Here is a 21,338-nt window from a genome sequence, read left to right as displayed (position 1 = left end):
AATTTCAGAGATTCTAGTCTCTCCATGGTTAAGTCTAAAGATAGGTTTCCGTTGCAAGTTTAAATTTGGCTCCCTGCTAACTTTGCCAAACTCAGTCAGCTGAACTGAAAAGTTGTTTTTTGATTGAGAAAACTGAAACAATGGTTGTGAATTTAAGAATACTAGAATGTAGAGTATTACTTTTCTAGTTGGACCTTTCTAACTTTTGTTGCTTAAGCCCATGACAATATCCTATAATCTAAAGAAACATTGCTTTATCTTGTTCTCTTCTCACAGGCATTTTGATCTTCAACATTCTTCTCACATTTTTTAATCAGTTTTTATGACTGACAAGGGACAATTTCATAACATTGAAACTTTAAAGAACTTCCATCTATTTAGATTCTTTCTTCTGGATTTCAAAGGTACATAGAAACAAATGGCATAATTTCTAAAGCCCCACTCTGTCATAATCATTCTGAACATATCCTTACACAACTTCTACCTTTTTGTCTCAACTCTAAAATATTTTCAACTTTCCTAAAGCCCAGCTTTTTGAATTACAATTTTGGTAAACATCCCTACTACATTACTCATATAAATTCCCTCCAAAATCTTAGCAAAATTTGTGTCCATTATCTACCGACATCACCGAATGATTTTTTTTATGAAGTTAGGATTCAACGATTCAGATTCAAAATTACAACTGGTCTTCATTTCCATAAATGACCAAATCTACATTTCCATAAATGACCAAATGTACATCTCATGCCTGTACACTTGAAAAGAGTAGTCTGAATTCAGGTATTAAGGGAATATTCATTTCAAATATTAAAATACACCATAGAACAGAATATCAATACATAAGCCAGAACTGATCTGAAGAAGTACCTGATGTTATACAACCATACCCATCAGCTATGCTGGTGAAAAGGACAATGTAATAAGACAATAATTTCATAATGAATAAGACTATAAATCAGTAAGAAATAGCATAAATTCCATCTATTTAGCAAGGAAAACACTCTGATTGCTATCTGTAGTAGGAGACTAAGACATACAAACGAAAGAAATAAAAGATTCACATTGTAGTTGCAAGAACTACTAAACCGTGAAGGATAACCAAAAAGAAAAGGAAAAATCAGCACACAAATATGGCAACATTTGAACTAGGCTCATTGGACAAAAAAACCCCAAACTGGAACACAAACTATACATGAAGATGCAACCGATTTATTCATGGTGCAAAGTGTCTCTCACAAGACACAAAATAAAGCAGGAAAAGCATTTCCTCTACATGTTTACATTGGGTATTTTACAAAACAGTTAATTAAATTATTTGAGAGGTGTGAGATCAGAATCCATTTCTAAACACACAAAATCCTAAATGACTGGGTACCTCTGCTGCTGCAACTTAATCCGTTCTCTATTTCCAATTGTTTGAGTGGCCATTCGTTACCTCATTATAGATTCAGGCTTCAGGTAATTAACTGTACTACGAATACATACTATACTTACCTGTAACAGCAATGAAAAGGAACTACCAACTTATTACACTTTTTTTTTTAAGGCTTGCCTATTATAGATCCACCTTTTAATTACACACTTGTTGGTCTGTGCAGTCTGGTGTCATTCAGGAGTCTGTCTTACATTTACAGAACTTTGCTCCTGTCTCTTTACTATGTACACATATCTCAAGCATCAATGGAAAAGCTTTTATGAGATTTCCTAGGAGCAGTAATTGTCTCGCTGCCAGACTTCCCCTCAAAGCACCAGCATTCTTCAATCTCTCATGATTTTGTTCAGAGATGTATATTTTGGCTGCTTTTTGTCCTGTGTTTTTGTGTTCTGGGCTTTTTTGTGAGCATGTAATAACAGAAAGATGACTGCTACTTTGCAACCAGATGTGTAAGAACAAACCTAAATTAATTTCTTATTTTCTTGATCAAATTACTTTAAATCCGGTAAGAAAGGAGCACAAAACCTACAAAACACCACGAAACTTGTCAGACATGGTCTAGATATAAGATATAAATATGTAAGAAAATATTTTCTTGTTCACATATTAAGTTGAAATCCCTCCAGGCTGGTGGAAAGGAACTAAATGCATTCCTTCTTCTGTTATAAATCATGGTGATATTTGGTCCATAAGCAGCACTGACAGCTGCAGGAAGGAAGAATGATAACTTTAGACAGGAAGAATGATTTTGTAGTTGAAATCTCAGGGGGGGCTCAGGATTTGGAAGTCTGAGATGATCACTGGTGGTGTTACCTGATAAGATTTGGGGTGAATCAGAGAATATTGACCAGTTAGGGACCAGACAAAGTAATGCCCTTGCCACTAGGCTTTCCCTGTAAGTGTTCTGACGTCCTCAGGGAGAAGCTGTTGTTACTATCAATGTATATCATATACTGTAAATTCCAAGGATGGTATTCTGGGTACTTTTCCTACCCATAACAATTTCTTTTGCTTGAAGTCTTGGCCCCCGAGGCCTTGTTTCCAGTGCTGCTGTTCTGTAAAAAGTGAGCACTCCGTAAGTGACCCCAGCACAGAGCACGGAGTACTGAGAGCAAAACCGCTAACTTTCAGCATTAGGCATCCTGTATCAGGCAGTGACTTCAGGCAGAATTACAATAACTGAGCTGAAAATCTTGAACTTATCTTGCTGGCACAGAGCAGCATAACTGAAAAGCCAAACTGTTGAACGCTTAGATTGAAGTGGTTATCTGATTCCTTCTATAAACACTGGAGCGAGAAACATCGCCAGTGGGTCTTCTGTGGCTGAAACAGGTGGGATGAACGATGTGCATACATTTTCTCCTGACTGAAGGGAAAACAGACAATTATCTTAAACTAGGGGCTCCCATTATAATGGCTAAATTTAAGCAAAATAAATACCATCAAAGGACTGAAGAAATTCCAGATGTAACTCGAGTTATGAAGTAAAAAGCATGCCTGTAATATGGTATTATACACTAGCCTGATCCTGCCCACTTCTCAGAGACAGTGGGGAAAACTGTTCCCCTTACCTTATGGATACATACTTCTCTTCACACAGTGTGTATACAGTACAGAGTACTGTACACAGTACGGTATAGAGAAAAAAAAAAGATTAGTTATATGTTTTCAAAAGTATATGGCCTCTGTGTAGGCTAAATAAAATCCTATTCTAATTTTTAAAATAGTTGCATAATCAACTTCTCTATTGAGTTTTTCTTTACTGTTTTTGCTATTTAAATTGTGTTGAAACCCATCTGCCAGCAAAGGATTTAAATGTAATTACTGTAATCATCTTGATTTAATTTTGATTTCCATTGAATAAATGATTACAGTATGTGGAGATATAAAGATATGTAATTAATAAGCATATACAGCCAAATGTTTACAGAGGTTTCTTTTTGTAGGATTCCTTCTAATATTTAAAACAGTAGGAATTTTTTTTTACTTAATTATTTAAATTTTTCTACTTTGCATTTATTTAATTTATCATTACTTTAAAGAGTTTTAGAACAATACTCTTGCTGTTAACAGAGGCTCTAAACACACATATACAATGTTATATAAACAGTCCCCTAAAACCAGTAAGAACCTGGATCACTTAAAAAAATGTAAGGAAGGCATTAAAGGAAGACAATTATTTTAAGGTTTTGAAAAGCTGGTTTATAAACTTGCCCTACCTTAAACCACTGAACTTGTTTCTTTGATCTTCCAACATTGAAACAAATCTGACCTAGGCAATTAAACTCACTGATAACCATGTTTCACTTTGCTACAGCTGACAGATCTAGAAGGCTTTTTGTCTAATCTCCTCTTATCAAGAAGGTGTTTCTTTTTACATGGATAGTATGTTAACCCAAACTTCTTGTGACTATATTGCGTCAGTTTTCCATCCAGCTCTTATTTATGTAAGTCTTTCAGAGAACAGTGAAATTGCCTACCTGGATGTCCTCCTACATTATTCTATCATAACAGTCTATATTTAAACAGTGTTAAACATCAGATTTCAGTCTATTGAGAACATAATTCAGACTCCTGGTCCACCTTCTGACTTTGCTTTAATTTTGACAGGGATAGCTTGTGTTAAGCTCTAATCAATGTCTATCATTTTATATGGTAAATATTAAGTGTAGCACGGGGAATAAAGGATGCTTAGAGACTGAAGTGACTTCCTTCTGCTTCAATGGTAATGTAAATCCTGATTCATAAACATAAATATAGACTTTTCCAATTTATTTATATATTTCTAATTTGTGTTAACCTCAACGCAGCCTTTCAGAAGCCACTGGTTAGAGAGTTCAGGATATTTAAATAGGGTGATTGAATTTGTTTCAATTGTACATTAAATTTGTCATTATTAATATTTTATTTTAGATATAGGGCCAGAAATGCACATACATTTTCTTGACATTTTATATGTAGCTTTTGAAAGGAATTATAATGGTAAACAGCATTTTGTATTATCAGGATCTTGTATAAACAATACACTATATTTCTTTCACTCTTTTGTGAAAAACACAGCATGGGATGCACACTTGCAAAACATTTTAATGAAAAACAAATTGATCCTTTTATGAATCTGAGTAAAAAACAGGTATTATAAAAGGAGATTTTTTCATGAAGGGGAGGGCATTTTAACCAAACCAAGACAATTATGTGAGATTTTATGTGCTCCTGCAGGTAGGTTTAGGAAGGATGCATCTCATTCAGTGGGGGTCACCTGGATGCCTGCTGTAAATTGTAAGAAAAGGACTTACATAAAAAGCTCGGATATGTCAAAATATTAATTTTAACTGTATTTCTTCATGAGTAAAAAGGAATCTTTTAATAATCCTCTTTGAAAAGATACTTTCAATATTTTATTAGAATCCCACTGGATAGTTTCAACTTTTACTGCAATTTTAATGACTCTCTCAGCTGAGGTGTGACAGATTTAGCTGCAGTACTTTAAGACATTTGTGACTCCATCCTCTCAGTCCGAGTTTATCAGCAGAATATCAGCAGCAGCATGAGTAAGTGCACGGGAGTCGCTGGTCACAAGTTTCCACTTCAACATAGTTTCATAGAGGATGCAAAACTAGGAACTGTGGTACCCGAGGCGCAGAAATGCATTCTCTGTTACAGGGGCAGGGGATATTATACAAGCACAGAGAAAAATCTACCAGGGATTTGAAATTTCTTAGCAGATTCCTCCAGTCTACAAAGTAGTACAATTTACAAACCAAAGGCAAAACAAATTGTCATGGTGGTGTCTGAAAGTCTTTTCATCCCCCACTTTCCGGCTCATACTCCTTCTTGTCCCACTGCATTGTAATCACTTGCAGCCTCATGATTGCCAAATTATAGCAATTCCAGCATAGCATAGTATTCACTTGCCTGCATGTGTTTTCACACATATTCACATCACTGAATAAATCACTGATAAGTTCACATGATAGACCACTTGATAAATCACGAACAAGAACTCTGTATAGCCATTATAATGTGATGGTTTAGAAGTAGTCAAACTAGTATGAAAAGACGTGAATGGAAATCTGTTTTTACACTATAGTGGCAAGTTTTTTGAATGACCAATTAAATTTTGCCTGAAAGTAGATACATTATTAAGATTTTTAATTTGTTCTGGCAAGAAGATTAGCCATTTCTAGGCTTTAAACATATTCCAATTGAACAGTCCTATTTTCGAACATGCCTAAAACATACATCCTGAAGAACTGGGGGAAACCTCTACATTCATACCTATGAATATTGCACATGTCCCTGTGTATTTGTTTATGTTTTATTATGTGCTCTGGAATGAGATAAGAAACAAGGCAGGAAAGACAAAATCATGACATGGCACCTCTTGGCACAATAAATCATATTTTGCATGAAAGAAACCACTTTTAAGTTACATCATGCTGTCACTGTTTGCAGGATCCCAGAGGAAGTTTTGCCTGTGCCAAGGTACAGGGTCTTCCAGTAAATAGCACAGAAGTGGGTGTAACCACAGGCCCCGCAGGACAGCGGTTGGATCACAAGCTCTCGCGGTGAGAAGCAGAGGTACCAACTGAGTGCTAGCTGCCCTGGAGAGGCACACGTGGAGCACTACAAAGGATCTCAGGATTAGCAGCTTGATTGCACTGAAACAAGACCTACCTGAATTTCAATACATAAAGCAGTGCACTGGCTTAGGTGGTTTTGGCAGATATCGTCCTGACACCTGCCATTTAAACTCTCACAAGACTTCCTTTTCCCAATAAAAACTTATATACTAGTCAACACGACTGAACAAACTCTATTTAGTCATCCACTAATGACAACTTTCTTAGCCTGTCATAAAGATCAACAATGCTTTAATTATTTCCAGCAGTCAATGGGATTGAGTCACAAATTCTGATTGGCTTCATTTTCTATATTGATCAAAGGAAGAGCCCAAGTAGGGAGGTTGCTTGGTCTCTGAATAACTGATGAAAGGTGTACTAGTGGGATGGTCCAGTAATAAGACCATGAAAGTGTTCCCCAAAAGCCAGGGGAGAAGTGATGTGTGTGGCTCAGCCACCTTCTCAACATTCTTTACTAGACAACAGCAGATGAAAGTCTAAGATTCACTAAATTGAAACTTCTCATCTACCGAAGTGCCTGACTTTGGTAGATGGGATAAAGAAGGGATTAAGGCAAGAAACAGATTTTTCTTTTTTTTTCCCCAACAGAGAAGCAAATACAGAATTTTGGAGTTATCCATGTATAAAATGAAATTAATAAATACACATGGAAAAGTGAGGTGTTGGCTTGTGGTGGGGGGGATCTTCCTTCCCAGAGTGGTAGCTAAAATCTCAGTACATTTCAGTATCGTGATCAAATGAACTGCATAGGATTGATGACTGGCTATATACATAGCATTTGAGAGAGTGAATGCAAGATGCTCTTCAGGCTATCATAAATGCACATTTTGGCTTCATAAACCAAACTTCTCATAAATCCATACAGAGACTTTTAAAACAACAGAAAAAAATGAATCTCCCTGAAGATGACTTTAGTGCTGAAATGCTTTAGTTTTTCCATTCAGCAATGCAGTTTCTGAGCTTTGCAACCAGTTATATTTAAAAGCGTAAATACGGACTTAGAGCTTTATTTTCACAACAGGTAGGAGTTAAAATACCTATGGACTGTACAGCATTGTAATCAACATTAGCCACACTTTGAGAGAAGAAAAGAAAAGAAAAAAAGCCTTTTCAGATTGCAAAAATAACTTTGAAGGTGGGGAATGAAACCTTCAGCACTAACAATGCACTTTGGGCTCACTTTGGGGGAAGAAAAAAACATAAAAGTTTTTGTTTTTTTTTAACTTAGCACTTTGCCTTCTCTCCCATTCAACTACTTAAAACAGAAACAGGAAAATTTGCAAGTAGGGCTTTTGTATCACTCTGAAAATTCATTTGTAAACTAAGTGTTCGTGTCTGACTGACAACCTCAGCTAGGTTTATTTTATATTTGCCTGGATTCCAGTGTATTTTATTGCTATTTAAGTGGTGAGCTTTCCAGAAACTTTACACAATTGAGCCCTTTAAAATGTGTCCTGACGTGACAAGAAAAATACTACTTTATTCAAAGAAAAAACCTGTAGGAGTTATGAGTAATACGTATTTTCAACATTTTTACATCATAAATTCTTCTCTTCCTTCCTTTTTGAGATTGTTGACCTTTTATTAATATTGCTCTTTAGCTTTCATTGCTATGGAGAAATACTGATTAAGGTGAAATCATCCTCGTGAGGGAGTGTTTATAACCCTTGGAGATTAGACAGTAGCAGTCCTAATGAAAACAAATCTTGTACGTTTGTGCTACATGGAGTTTAAATAAGTAGAAATTGAAATAGAATCTCTACACTCTTACTCCTTAATGGCCAAGAAGCGTTGCCTTATCATTACCAGAAATCCAGCATCTGATAGCAGGCTCTGCAAGAGAATGTACATTCAGATTTACAGCAACACTTTTTAAGCTGATCAGAGGAGCGTTGTAAAAGATAGTTGACTTAAAAAGTCAGAGGGTCTTTACCTTGTGGCAAAAGGGGGAGGTAGTACACTGAGCTCCCACCCTCAGTTACAGTTCTTTCATGGTTTAGATAAGTCTTTACCTTCTATGCTTTAAGTTCTGTCAAAGAAAGCTAAACCATCTTGCTTTTGCAGCTTCTGGTATGTTTTGATTATTTTATTCTTATAATCTTGACGTAGGCACTGCTCTCTGTGACCCTGCTGGCATGGTGGCTAGCACTTTCAGACTCTGCTTTCATGTCACTGAAGTGCAAATAATGAATGACAACATGCAAAGATGACTGGAGATGCTCTGAATCTGCCACAGATTCATAATTTTAACTGGAAAACATGAAGACGCTAACCACACGTGATCTTTTCCTGCTGGTGGTTTGTGGTCGTAACTACTGACAGGTCCTGGCTATCAGTGTTTTATTGACCTGCCTACAAAGGTCACTTCTGTTCGTGACAAGGGTACTGTGGTCCAGGGGTAGCCCACAGCTGTGGCACTCGGCTGGCTGCAGTGGGGGACCGCTCGCAGGACCTCCTGTCGTCCCTTTAAACCGTCACTGAGCCCTGACTCCTTCCAAACACTGACTGCCTGGATCAGCAGTCATTTTTATGCTTTAAATGTAATAATACACTAATATGTTAGGCTGGTAATAAGGCAATAGGGTTTATTAGTCTCCTTCGCTTCATTATGAATTCTGAACCAAATTAAGTGTTACTGTGTAAATAACTGTCTAGAGCATGCACCGTCTATTTCTATGGGGTAATGGCAACACTTTGCAAACAGGAGTCATTTAAAGCAATTGTGCAGTTGCTATTATGAAAAAGAATATCTGTCAAGATTTTTCACAGAAAATTACCAGGTACATTTCAGTACATTTTCTTCAGAAACCCTTTTCTAACTAAACAAAAATGTACTGCTTTTAATTCGTTACCAAAATTGTATGAAACACAATACAGTGAAAGAACTGTCTTTTACAGAGACTAGCACAATGAAAAAATAATAACAAATATCAATTACATGGTTGCATTATAGTGTGCATTTGACACCTGCTGACGAATTTCTCTTGCTTTTTTTTTCTAACCAAGCTCAATAAAATAGTAGCAAATTTATTATTCTTTCATTATTACTCTCACAAAGACACTAGTAATGTACCGAAACCAGGATACAAAAGCCCTAGAGTTCGTTGGTAGTCCAGGGATGATTTCCAGCTGGTCAGAGTCGAGGATGGATTTGGCAGAAACATTATGATCTTCATTGTTTTCAACAATATATGAGTTATTGAAATATATATACATAGCATGTGTGTGTATATATATATGATATATATGATAATATATACACCGATATTTTATTTATATAATTATATACATCCTGTTTATAAAATTATATATGGATATATATGTTTATACATACAAACTTATTTTTAGTATCCAGGACATTAATCATAAATAAAATAATGTGCCTCTAGGGCTTTATGTAGTTGCTCTTAGTACATAAGCACTTAATTGAAAACTACCCATGCTTAAGGTATATAATTTGTTTTGAAAAAGCCTGCTCAGGTTAAAATGAAGTATTTAGCTTGCACTGCAAATCCATTTTCCTCTTCTGATTACATTAATATATTTCCCTCTGAGTAAAAACAGTCTTCCCCAAATGAAATTTTGTATTCTTTGTCTGCATATTGTCACCTAGAGACTCTGAGATTGTTTAGATTTATTTTGACTGGACACATCTGTTGTGAAAACACCACTATTCTGCATATGTAGTCAGTTTTATTAGATTTTCCTATACAGTGTATCTGTATTAAAATCACCATCTGTGTTACTGATTGTACAAACATGAAAATACAACAGATAGATAGGATATGAGTAAAAATCCAGAAAGGAAATGAACCTTACCCCAGAACTACAATTAAAGAATATCAAAGCCCTGATCTGCATGCACAAACTGAAGAAAAGTCAACCAACTCCCAGTCTGTTAAAATCAAAGCACAGTAGAGTGAATTAAAGTCTACATTTCAAACCTTAAACCAAATGTACTCAATTAATTTTAGTCAAGATCTTAATACTTTTCAATGACATTCTTACTGGGAGTGATTTTTTTCCACAGAGTTCTCCAGTGAACGTCAAGGATACGGTCCTCACTAATACAATTTTTATACGTTTTTTAATGATAAAGAATATTCTTCATAAGGTGAATTTCTAAAATAATGTTTTCATTCTAGGATTACTGCAGAAAGGAATCTAACATGATAGCCATGTTCTAATGCAAAAGAATTATACACACGGTTTCTTTTTTTCCTTCTTTTTTGTAACCATGGATTCTACATGATTAAAGGCGTCCAAACTACACTCTCCAGATGCAATGTCAAGCAAGCTGGATCATTTCTCATGGACTGAACCAGGTAAAACAAACCCTCTACAGCTCCTCTTGGAATAATTCCACCTATACATTGATAGTCCCTCTTAATATTACTGAAGATTATTTAATATTTCCTAATGCTGTCATTTTCCAGTCAAGATCCCAAAGAAGTATGAGTATCTAATTTTGCCTCATCAAACCCAAAATATTTTTTACATTTTTGGATCTCAAGTAAAATTATTTCTGTATTTATTTCTATTACAGACATATGATGGGAACTTGTTTGCACTAAATTAAAAAACCCCTAATTTTAAAAATCTCCTGATATGATTACTTAGGTAAGCATTTACCAAGATACATCTGTCCTTTGCACATCCCCAGCACAGTCTCTATTTCTATTTTTCTCACAAATGTTTTATTGCTAAGCTGTTTTATCAGCGTTAGCAGACCAGTAGCAAAATGGTAATAATTTTCTTCATAGTCTATCAGTAATAAACGTGGAATTGATTTGTCATGCTTGTGGACCTTGCTCTGCCTGTTGACAATGGAGGGCCTATACAGATCTCGGAGTAGCAAATTACTCTTGATTCACGTTATTGCTGACACTGCTTACAGACATTAATTTTTACTGTCTTGCTAGTTAACTGTGTTATGAATTTGCAGAATACTCTTACAGCTGCATGGGCACTGTTGGGTTTTCATCTAGTATGAAAACACAAATGATACATTTTCTAGTTCATATGTTAATGGGAATATTGATTAATAAATATGAGCCTATTGAAGCTTAAATTTGATTATATTTATTGACTCATGTTATTAATTTAAATCTTTTATTCAAATGCAGCATGTAAGGCCTATTCATACATTAAAAAATTGATTATGGAGAGTAATAGGCATAAAAGATAATACTGTGATCTTGTTATACTATTTAAAATCTGGTTTAAGAGTTAGTGGATGTGGATGTTCTTAATAAAACATGTAATATTTAACAAATATACACAAAATTGCATAATCATTCCACACAAGCACATTAAACAAATGTTAAAACAATATATTGTTCCAGCAGGTTAAAAGCAAAGGATAATGGGTAAGGGTTTTGCATTTTTATCAAGATGGATGCGCAAGAAGATTGTTAATGATACAGAATCAACAAGACTGATTCTTGCAGTGAAATTATCTTGAGCTGCATGAACATCTAATCTGACAAATGTCAAATGACCCTGAAGCTGATACAGACAGAAAGATAATCAGCTGTGTTCTTAAACCTGAATTTATACTTCCAGTGCAGGATAAAATGGCATACATTTTAAAGTTTATGAATCCCAAAAAACCCGATCAAAGAGAAGTGATATATTCTTTCTGATGTCTCATGAAAGGCACTCTGTGTATATTGTGAGCAAATTAAACATTAGACATTAAAATTTTCACTGATATCGTTTGTACAAGTAATAGTAAGCTCTACAATGCAAATCAGCTAAGCATACCTTTGAATATATACTATATTCTTTACTTTAAGAAGCTGGCATGTTTAAAGTAAGGCATTTGCTAACATAACCTTATGAAACCAGGGCCAGTGAGAGTTGTATTCCATTGACTTGTTAAGCTCCCTAAAAGGGCTGCCAAATATATGACGTTAAATCCAATCTGAATTTATCCCAGTGTCTAATCTCATGCTGACTACGAACAATCCCTAAAATACCCATATACAAATGACCTTCCAGTTTCATTAATCTCCTGGAGTTTTCAGGTGTGTAGGCAAACAATTGTGAAATATGCTCAGCCACACATCTGGCTCCTGCCATCCCTGTGTTCTTCTTTCAGCTTATATTTCCTTGGCTGTCATCCCACCTCCTCTTTCTCCCCTTTTTCTGCTTTGGGTGAGGAATATGTGGTAAATAAGAAATCCATGAAACCTGTGCTAGAAACTCAGAGCTTTCCTATTCTGTAATTCTCTGGAATAAAGTAGAGACGATAACAGGAGATCCATTTATCACTCTCTGAGACATGTTCTTCAGCTTCACGGCTCTGTGTCACATATTGATATATTTGTTTGCTGTTGTGCAGGAATGTCAGGCATGCTCCGTGATCCCTATTTACTGATGAATACAAACCATTGTACAGACCCCCAAAATAACTCCAATTACTCAACCTCATGAGATCCAGAAAACAGAAATTTTCCATACATGCTGATTAATTGCAGAGCAGTTGTGTTACGTAGTGAGCCCTGAACACCATGTCCTACAGTTACTGAGTCTCAGGACCTCATAGAAAGCACTGTCATTCCCTCCCTGCCTGCAGCCCCAGCCTCTCTTCCATTAAAAAAAACAGGCATGGAGCTGGGGTGAGGGCATGTACTCAGTATTTAACTCCCAAGCATGGAGTTATGATGTGGTGAGCACGCTAGGATTCATGCAGCGTACCAGGATTTATGTGGTGTACCAGGACAACAATTTTGTGGCAGACTGCATACCGGAGTAGATGCCACTACAGCCATCAGCTGTCAAAAATCAAGGTATGCAATTTAGCCAAGTTCATCTATCAATACTTGGGAAGTTGATCATCACACCCATGAATTCTATTGGATTGCATCCTACTTTTTCTGCTGTAGGAACAGTCAGCCAGTCACCCCAGTTAAAATAACCTCAATGCTTTTAGGAGAAAGAATATTCAAAAAGGACCAGATTAGCCCGAGTCCTGTGAGTGATATTCACAGAGCTCCTGTGACAGTAAAAGGGGTAAGTAATGACCATCACATGTATTGCACAGGTCAGCGTGCTACCTTGGCTTTACAGTAACACTCTCCGTTCCACAGCTGTATGAGCAACGGACACTACAAGGCAAATTTATACTATAAATGCCATGGAGCAGAAACCATGTTTTAATATTTTTTTTTACAACAAAATGGAGTCCTAGTCCTTTACTGGAGCTCTATTGGGAGTGTAGTAATGCAATAACAATCACAGTAAAAATGTGTAATAAAAGCACTCCAATATGAATGTGAAGATGGACTGTATTACTACTAAATGTACCAATAAATATTTATATTTCTGCAGCACTCTAAGTTGTAATTAAGATTAGGCCACATTTTTTAATGCAAATAGAAATACAGTTTCACCCCAAAGGCAAAAGTCTGAGGCCACAGGTATTATAAAAATGAGAATATAACATTTAAACAAAAGAATAGTATGAATATTTGTCATAGATTTCCTAGTTACTTTTGTTTAATTATTTGGACCAAAGAGTTGGAAAAAAGAAAAGATGTGAAAGACTAAAAATTTGTCATCACTTGCTTAACAATAATCAGTAGTGAAGGTGACAGGTATGACGTTTAAGGAGTGAATATTAGTGAGAGAATATACTGGATTAGGTTTATGCTCATTTTGATGAAGATGCTAATTTTATGGAGCGTTTGTGCTGCAAGGTTTAGAGGAAACTGGGAATTTTTAATCTCCAGTCATCATTTATTCAGAGATAAAACCAAAGCATTAAACCACCCATGTTTCTAATCATGGGGGACCAAGGTTTCATTAAGTCAAATGTTTCTGTTAGACAAAAAAATGAAGTAGATTTGAAGAGATTTGCAAAATATATTTACAATATCTAGCTTTCTGCTCTTTTAATGTATATTTAAACAACTGCTTCATAGCTGCACAGCAGGTTTGGGGGAACAATTAAGAAAGAGGAATTAGCAAATCACAGTTTTACATGGCTTTTTTACCTTTTGCCATGTTCTTTTAAGCAGTATCTTACAAAACTTAGATTTTTCTTTTTTTCAGAAACTGCAATTAACAGTTTATAGCGGTTTGAGAGTAATGTATGTATGCTTATTGATACATAAGGATGTGCCATAGAAGAAAATTGAGAGGTGCAATAGATCTCAGGCTGTTTTGTGAATAATCTGACTAAAACTAAACTCTACTCTTCAATGATAAATCTGTGATACTGGGATTCACTCTAGTCACAAATCTTTACATAACAAAACCCATTAAAAATTTCACAAGTAAAAAAAACGAAGGAGAAGTATTAGCCATGACACAAGGTTCTAAAACATCAAAATTGCAGTGGAGATGCTTAGAAGCCTGAATATATCATTTCAGTGGAAGAATCTGACTCTTCCTTAACAGCCGTAACATCCTGAAGGACCCTAATCTATTCATATTTGGGGTCTTACAATATTTGGAAAGTAAAAATAGAAAGTAACAGTTGTCTTGATAACATGATATTGAAAGGATAGTAATATATACAAGTTACCAAGCACTCAACATCAAAGATTTTATTAGAACCATTAATCACACTGGATTAATGAAGGAATAAAAAGCCTCTCCCTTCAGCTACGTTTTTCTAAAGAAGCTCTCCATGAATACAAGCACAGACCACACATCCTTTCTGTTGATCACAGTCTTTCTTACAAACTGGTTTCTTCTAAAGAATATGTAGGAGGCATTCAAATTAGATGAAAAGTCAATGCAAAATTTGAACATGCCATCATTATTTTAGGATTTGTTACAGGTGGCCACATGCTGAATGGAGGGGTAAGAGAACAGAGCATTTCAGGATGTCTTTTAAAAATACCCTAAGACATTTGGGCATCTACACACTTCTGCTCTGCAAAATCATTTCAGTGAAGACCAAAGTTGCTGAACTTATTTAACATATATTACTAGGTTGCCAACAGTACACTGTGGCCAACACATAAATAGGCATAAGTCACTAAGGAAATTTATAGGCGGGGAAATTAAATCTATGAGCATTTTTTATCAATATTTTTGTATAACAATACTAAAATACATGCAAAATCATTATTTGCTGTCACTGTAGAAAAGATATGTTCTTTTTGCACTCAAAATTGAAGAATTCTTCTCTGTGGTATATATTTATGGAAATTATGCTAAGAAACCACTTTTGCAAGTGGAATAGTGAAGTTTGTCTCAAATACGTCAATAGAAATTAATGTTCTAAAGTGACTATCTGAAAAATGCCTTGAATTTTAGACCTATTCTGCCCTGAATTTAGTGAAAAATGCTTTTGATGGCAATGCAAAGATCAGCCCTGCTGACTTCAATATGCACAAAGACTTTTAGTGTTTTTTTCCTCTGAGAACTTAGATTAGAATTACTTGAGTACATAAAATGAAATAGCTATAGCGACTTGACTATTTCTTGTGCTTATTTCTTTTTGACTTTGTAAAAAAATAAGGCAATGAAGGATGTAGTGCTGCTGTAGTAATTTTCAACCTTTTCAGCTGCCATGCCACTCATCCTAATTCAAATGTGTAGAGACAGGAATTAATGCTCTGGAATATGGAGTATGAGAAACATTCACAAAACCCCACTTCATTTTGCTTCATTACCACATTTAAAACTTAAGGGCAACAATAACTTTTTGCAGAGTTAACATGTAACTAGATGGCTAAGGGTAAAGGCAGAATGAAAAGCAATTACATATAGCATATAAAGATTAAATTTCAAATAAAGATATTTTTAATTATGTGCAACTTTGCAGAAAAGATACAATTTGGCACAATTACATAGACATTTAAAATTAAAGTTCAGACCACAAAGAAGGTCTCTCCAGAGTTAGACCTGTGTAAATTTATAGCTTAAAAAAAATAAAATTAATATGTAGGAGAGAGTTTAGAAAGCAATAACTTTCAGTTACACCATTCTGAGAAAATATGGTAAAACAAGGTACTATAGATGAAGGCTGTTTCAGATTTTTCACAAAAAAATATACTTAAAGTCACCAGAAACAGGTATAAGCCATCTACCTGGCCTTCTTCAAAAAAAAAGTCACTGAATTTCACCCAGTTTCATCCAGAGATTTGACATCCATCATTTCTGAATTTCAGATTGATGAAATCCTGTGTATACTATACGTTCAAGAAATGCACATATTATTTTTCTCAGCAAACTATTCCTTTAACAACATTTCTACTCCAAAATCACTTTGCATTGTATTTACATAAAAAGGCTAAGGCCACCAAGAAACTCCTGCAACAAAAAGTGCCTTAAGCTAATAGGACCTGAAACAGCTGGGGATAAAAATATGTTTTCACATCCAACCATGGGGAAAAAGCACATGCCATAGTCAGCTGAGGTTTTACTTTAAAATACATATATATTAAATATTACAGAACATTACATTAACAGTAATGATACTACAATCATGTCTGCAGCATCCCTCATGGTCAGAGTCAAAACTGTCCTCAACTGTTAAAAGTATCTGCATTTTTTACTGGTTTCTTGACTTGCCCTGCATAGCAAAAGTTAAGCAATTAACATGGTATTTGAAAGTTCTTTGGTCAATAAGCGTTTATGTTTTCTGGTGTTTCTGGTATAGAATATAAAGAATCACAAATTGCAAATCATCCTTTCTCTTCAGTGATGTATGAATGCTTTCATGGATGCTATAAAAAATAGCATTAGGGCACCCTAATGAATAAACTAACCCACCGGCAGGAAGAAACCCACTGCCCAAATAGGTGAATGCATGCAGTTACACGAAGCAGAGGTCTATGGTCCAAAACTCTTGCAAGCTCTCTGATAGCTCCAAGAGTTAAATTTAGCCTCAAAGTTGAGTAAAATTCTGTAGAAGCAAGTGGAAATTGTAACAATGAGGTTTTAAAAGGAAGCTTGAGTGTTTTAAATATAATCTATGTGTCAATTGACAGAAGCAATATGTTTGGCATTTGCAAACAGCATTGGCATTTTCAACAAATGCTGAAGAAAAGCGTATGGTAGTACAGTGATATATAAACTCAAACCTGTAATTTCTCTAATTTCATATTCTACACAGTCCCAGCGTTTTCTGGGTTCCTAAAGTATATCTTTGAGATAATAAATGTAATTAAAGCTGTATTTGTCATGCCACATTTTCTACTAATGAAGAAAGAAAGAAAAGCCAGCATATTAACCAGAAACAAAAAAGGGTTTTGGAATGCCACTTATCATACAATTCTTATTAATACAGGAAGATTTTACAAGGGCTGAATAAATGTTTAAAATGGGCAGGAGAAAATTCATGTGCAAAGTAAGCGCAGCCATTAAAAAAATTACTTTTTCACAGTATGGTATTAACTATGTATAAAGCTTAATTTTACATACAAGCCTTGGGAAAAAGCTCTGAAGGTTATTTTTTGGGAAACTATTTGTTGAGAGTTCTGGGAAACAGTGAAATCTGTTAACGGAAATTGCAACTGTTGTCATTTAACACCGCACATTGCAGCAGAAATGGATTTAAAAGCATCGCTCTGGGCCGTGGTCTATAATCTATGTAGCCTTGCCCTGTGGAAGCCACTAGAGCTTGAGTTCCTGGTGACATATGGCACTAATGAAGTATCTTAGTGTGTCATTTGCAAGTGCTGTAGTTTAGCATACTTTTAACAAGGACTCACGCTCGTAATGCTAACAAGAGGATCTCAAAAGCTGTGGAAAAAAGTGGTTATTTTGTCAGTAATTTCAATATTAAAGTTAATTTCCATGAAGATCATAAATGACAAAACTGGGAAGGAAAATTCACATCCCACTTCCCTTGCAAATGAGACTCATTCTTCTCACATTAGTGTGTAAAAAGGAAGCTGGTTAGCAGAACTTTGTTGGAATTTGAAAATGTTCATATACTCACTGAAAAACATCACATATACCTTCAAAATGTTCATAGACAGACACTATTGTACCACTGAGCTTTGGTATTGGATGCACCACTTGCAGCTTGTCTAATTGCTAACTGCAAATTATAACCTTCAGAGACAAAACTATTTGGAGAGGCCATGCGTTATGTGGAACCAGATGAAAACCAGCATTATTTTAAAAGCACCTGAGGGGTAAGCAAATGTAGCTATGTTTTACAGCAATTTTAACTAAAACCGGAGGTAAATTTTTTTGAAAATTGTTAACAATATCTACTATTCCTGTCAGCTACAATAGACACACTGAATAGGACATCTCTACCAGTTGTGAACAAATAATGGCTTCCAGTGTAAGCATAAAGAAAAAAATGTGATAATTTTGGGTACATTGTGTAATAACTGCTGATAAAAAGCAAATATTACAAGGATGACTATGGAATTTAATTACTGTAGAGAGTTATCTTGCCCCAGTCTGCATGAAAATTCACCAACAGCAATTCAGATTGCTGCTATGTTTAAAGGTCCCTTCTACTGCCACTAATCAGCTGCAGCAAAATAAAATAGTCAAATAACTTTTTCCCCTTGTAAACCATGTATTTAAAGAATTTGCAATCCACTCTTTAAATATAATATAGGCCCATTTTGTAATCTCCCCATATCTAGAAGCCCACTGCCTGACTCAGATTGCTTCTGCTGTTTGTAAGGAGTAAGACACCTAAATTTAGCTGTCTATGTATTAGGTGTCTGCATATGAGCTTGTTGTGAGAGTCAGTTACCTTACATAGGCATTTGGTGTCATCGTAGTGACAAGGAATATTCCTTCCCCACCTCGAGCTCCAGACAGACATGGCTCTCCTATCAATTTTGTGATGTATCTGGCAGCCCTGGCAGATTAACCACCAGGTTAGCTGGCAGACTGGATTTACTGGAGCTCCACAGACTACAGACAGATTTTAGATACCGGCTCACATGTAGACACTCAAATTCAAGAGTCCTAATTCTGAGCTGAATCCTGTGCTCTGTAAGATACAGTATAATGTTTAGTGTTTGTAAACATGCTTTACTAAGGAGCTAATGTACCCTATAAGTATCCTGCAGCTTGACACAATTTAAACCCAAGACTTCATATTCAGTAGAATAGTTAATGTAACTGATTTGGTTAATTCTACCCCTATAACATTGTTGTTAAACCTGTGGTAAACATTCCCTTGATAATTTGATGTATATTTTATATTGTAATTTATACAGAGAGTTGGCTTTTTGAAAACCTTACAAATTGCTAGCAAATTAAAAATGTTACATAAAATCAGAATAATTTCTGTGTAGCATTTACGTGAAAAGGAGATAAACTACATGTTCACTTTTTTATAGAAACTATTGCCTTCACAGAATCAAAACAGCAATGAACCGTTTGGTGGACGTTCTTGTTTCTGAAAAGTTCAGTTGAACCAACAACAGTGACTTATGCCATATCAATAGTCACTGTTGGAACTGCAGACCAAAGCCCTTTTCTATTACCCTTGTGTGACTACATATAAACATTAGCTACACGTGCTAAGTTCCCCCGATGGATCCAACTGTCCATCTCAGTTGCCCCTGCAGTTTAAAGTCAATGTGTGTTAATATTCCCTATCAAATATGACATTCTTTGTAAGATGGTGTTGGCAACTAGAGTTGAAAACAGCTTTGCCAGAGTTAGAGATGTTTTCACTCCCTTTGGTATGTATGTCATATGCTACAAAGACTGTTAAATGAGAGCTTATTTACCATCTAATGATGGAAAGCTATAGTCTCTGTTACTCAATTTTCCTCTTTATATAAGGATATTCCCAATAAGTACTCATGACTGTCTGCAGTTTCTTATTGTTGCTCTGTGTCAGAGCCACAGCCATAAGTTTTCAGAGAAAGGTGCCATCTTAACATACACATTTCTACTATTTTTTATCCCTGAATCTCATACTTGTTATATACCGAATCATATACTCATTTAATCAGGGGACCAATTTACCATCATCATTTTATGTTTAGGTATAGTCCTGAATATGTAGGACACTCAGAATCAGTATGAGAAAATGGATATGAAAGAAATTATTAATTCTCTTGGGAGAACAGACACTGAGTGACAGGAATACAGAATTTCCTGAAAAACATATTCAATTCCCTTGGAAACTTGGCTCATTTATTTTCATATATAGTACAATAAATTTTTAAAGCCCTTTATTGCCTGTGTATTCACTGTGGAATCTAGCATAAAACCAGGCTTATATATTGCAGTTCTCTAATTAATTTTGTCTCGTTTAAATAACTAATTGCGTGAACATTATCTGACCTCTTGTTCAAATGCATTAACTGTTTGAAAATAATCCACTCATTCTCTTCCACATTGCTTCCCATCTAGCTCTTTTTTCATTATTATTTAATTGAATTTCCATTTTTCATCTTTAACATTTTCTCACAGGAAACTGGAATAACAGTATTTATATTGAGTTAATGGTTATGTTATGCTTGGTTGATTAAATGTCATTCTAAATGTTTTTAGTATCATGTAGACACAAAGTTTGTACAACATTTCTAAGGATTTGGGGCAAGAAAGGCTATGAAAGTCCTATTTCAATTTAATTTCATTGTGTATGTTTTTACAGCTTACTGTCAATACAAGTTTCACTAATTTTTTTTAAAAACTCCAGATAACAAGGCAACGCTCTAAAGACCTGGTCCCATGCCCCGTGAAGTGAACTTGGATTTAATTGGATCATGATTGGGAAGGATTAGGGGAGTGCGATGCATCTCAGTTGGCTTGACTGACCAAAGGGGCTGCTTTCTATTTAATAAACACTAGTGCAAATAACAGATTATGCAACATAGTATAACTAAGTCATTTGAAGCCAAGTATTCTGGAGACTGTGAAAAGGAAGAATAAAAGAGGGATTTTATTTTTGTACAGATAAAGTGCAGTTAATTCAGAGAAGAAAAGGTTGATTCAATATAATCTGGTCCATAGTTTATTAAAAGGAAGTACTAATATCTTAATTGCAGATCCTATTTTTAAGAAGTTACTTTAAGAAAGTAACTTTTCGAGCTTAATATTGGAAAAAAATTACTTTAGGAGTCTCTATTTTACATTATCATACATTATTCTGAACTACAGTTATTTCATTTTTCCAGAATTATTTGGTAGTACTTTAAGTTTGTCTGTGGCTGTTTTCAGTTTGTCTTAAACCTGAGTAAAATGACACTGGTAAATGGACATAACCCAAAATAGCTTTAAACCAACTCTATTGCTTGTCTGACTTATTTGTAACAGTGTGAGAAGCACATGTTAGGTGGAGATTCAGAACATGATAGGAA

The 21,338-nt window shown here is 35.2% G+C and overlaps 1 protein-coding gene across 12 annotated transcripts in view; it reads right to left on the bottom strand.

Moving 5' to 3' along the window:
• Positions 1–21,338, bottom strand: part of PPFIA2 (PTPRF interacting protein alpha 2) — a 355,332-nt gene that overhangs the window by 90,167 nt on the left and 243,827 nt on the right. The window lies entirely within an intron of this gene.

Source organism: Harpia harpyja, chromosome 23 (assembly GCF_026419915.1).
Source record: "Harpia harpyja isolate bHarHar1 chromosome 23, bHarHar1 primary haplotype, whole genome shotgun sequence".
Taxonomy (NCBI): domain Eukaryota; kingdom Metazoa; phylum Chordata; class Aves; order Accipitriformes; family Accipitridae; genus Harpia; species Harpia harpyja.
This window is presented reverse-complemented; position numbering and strand designations above follow the sequence as displayed.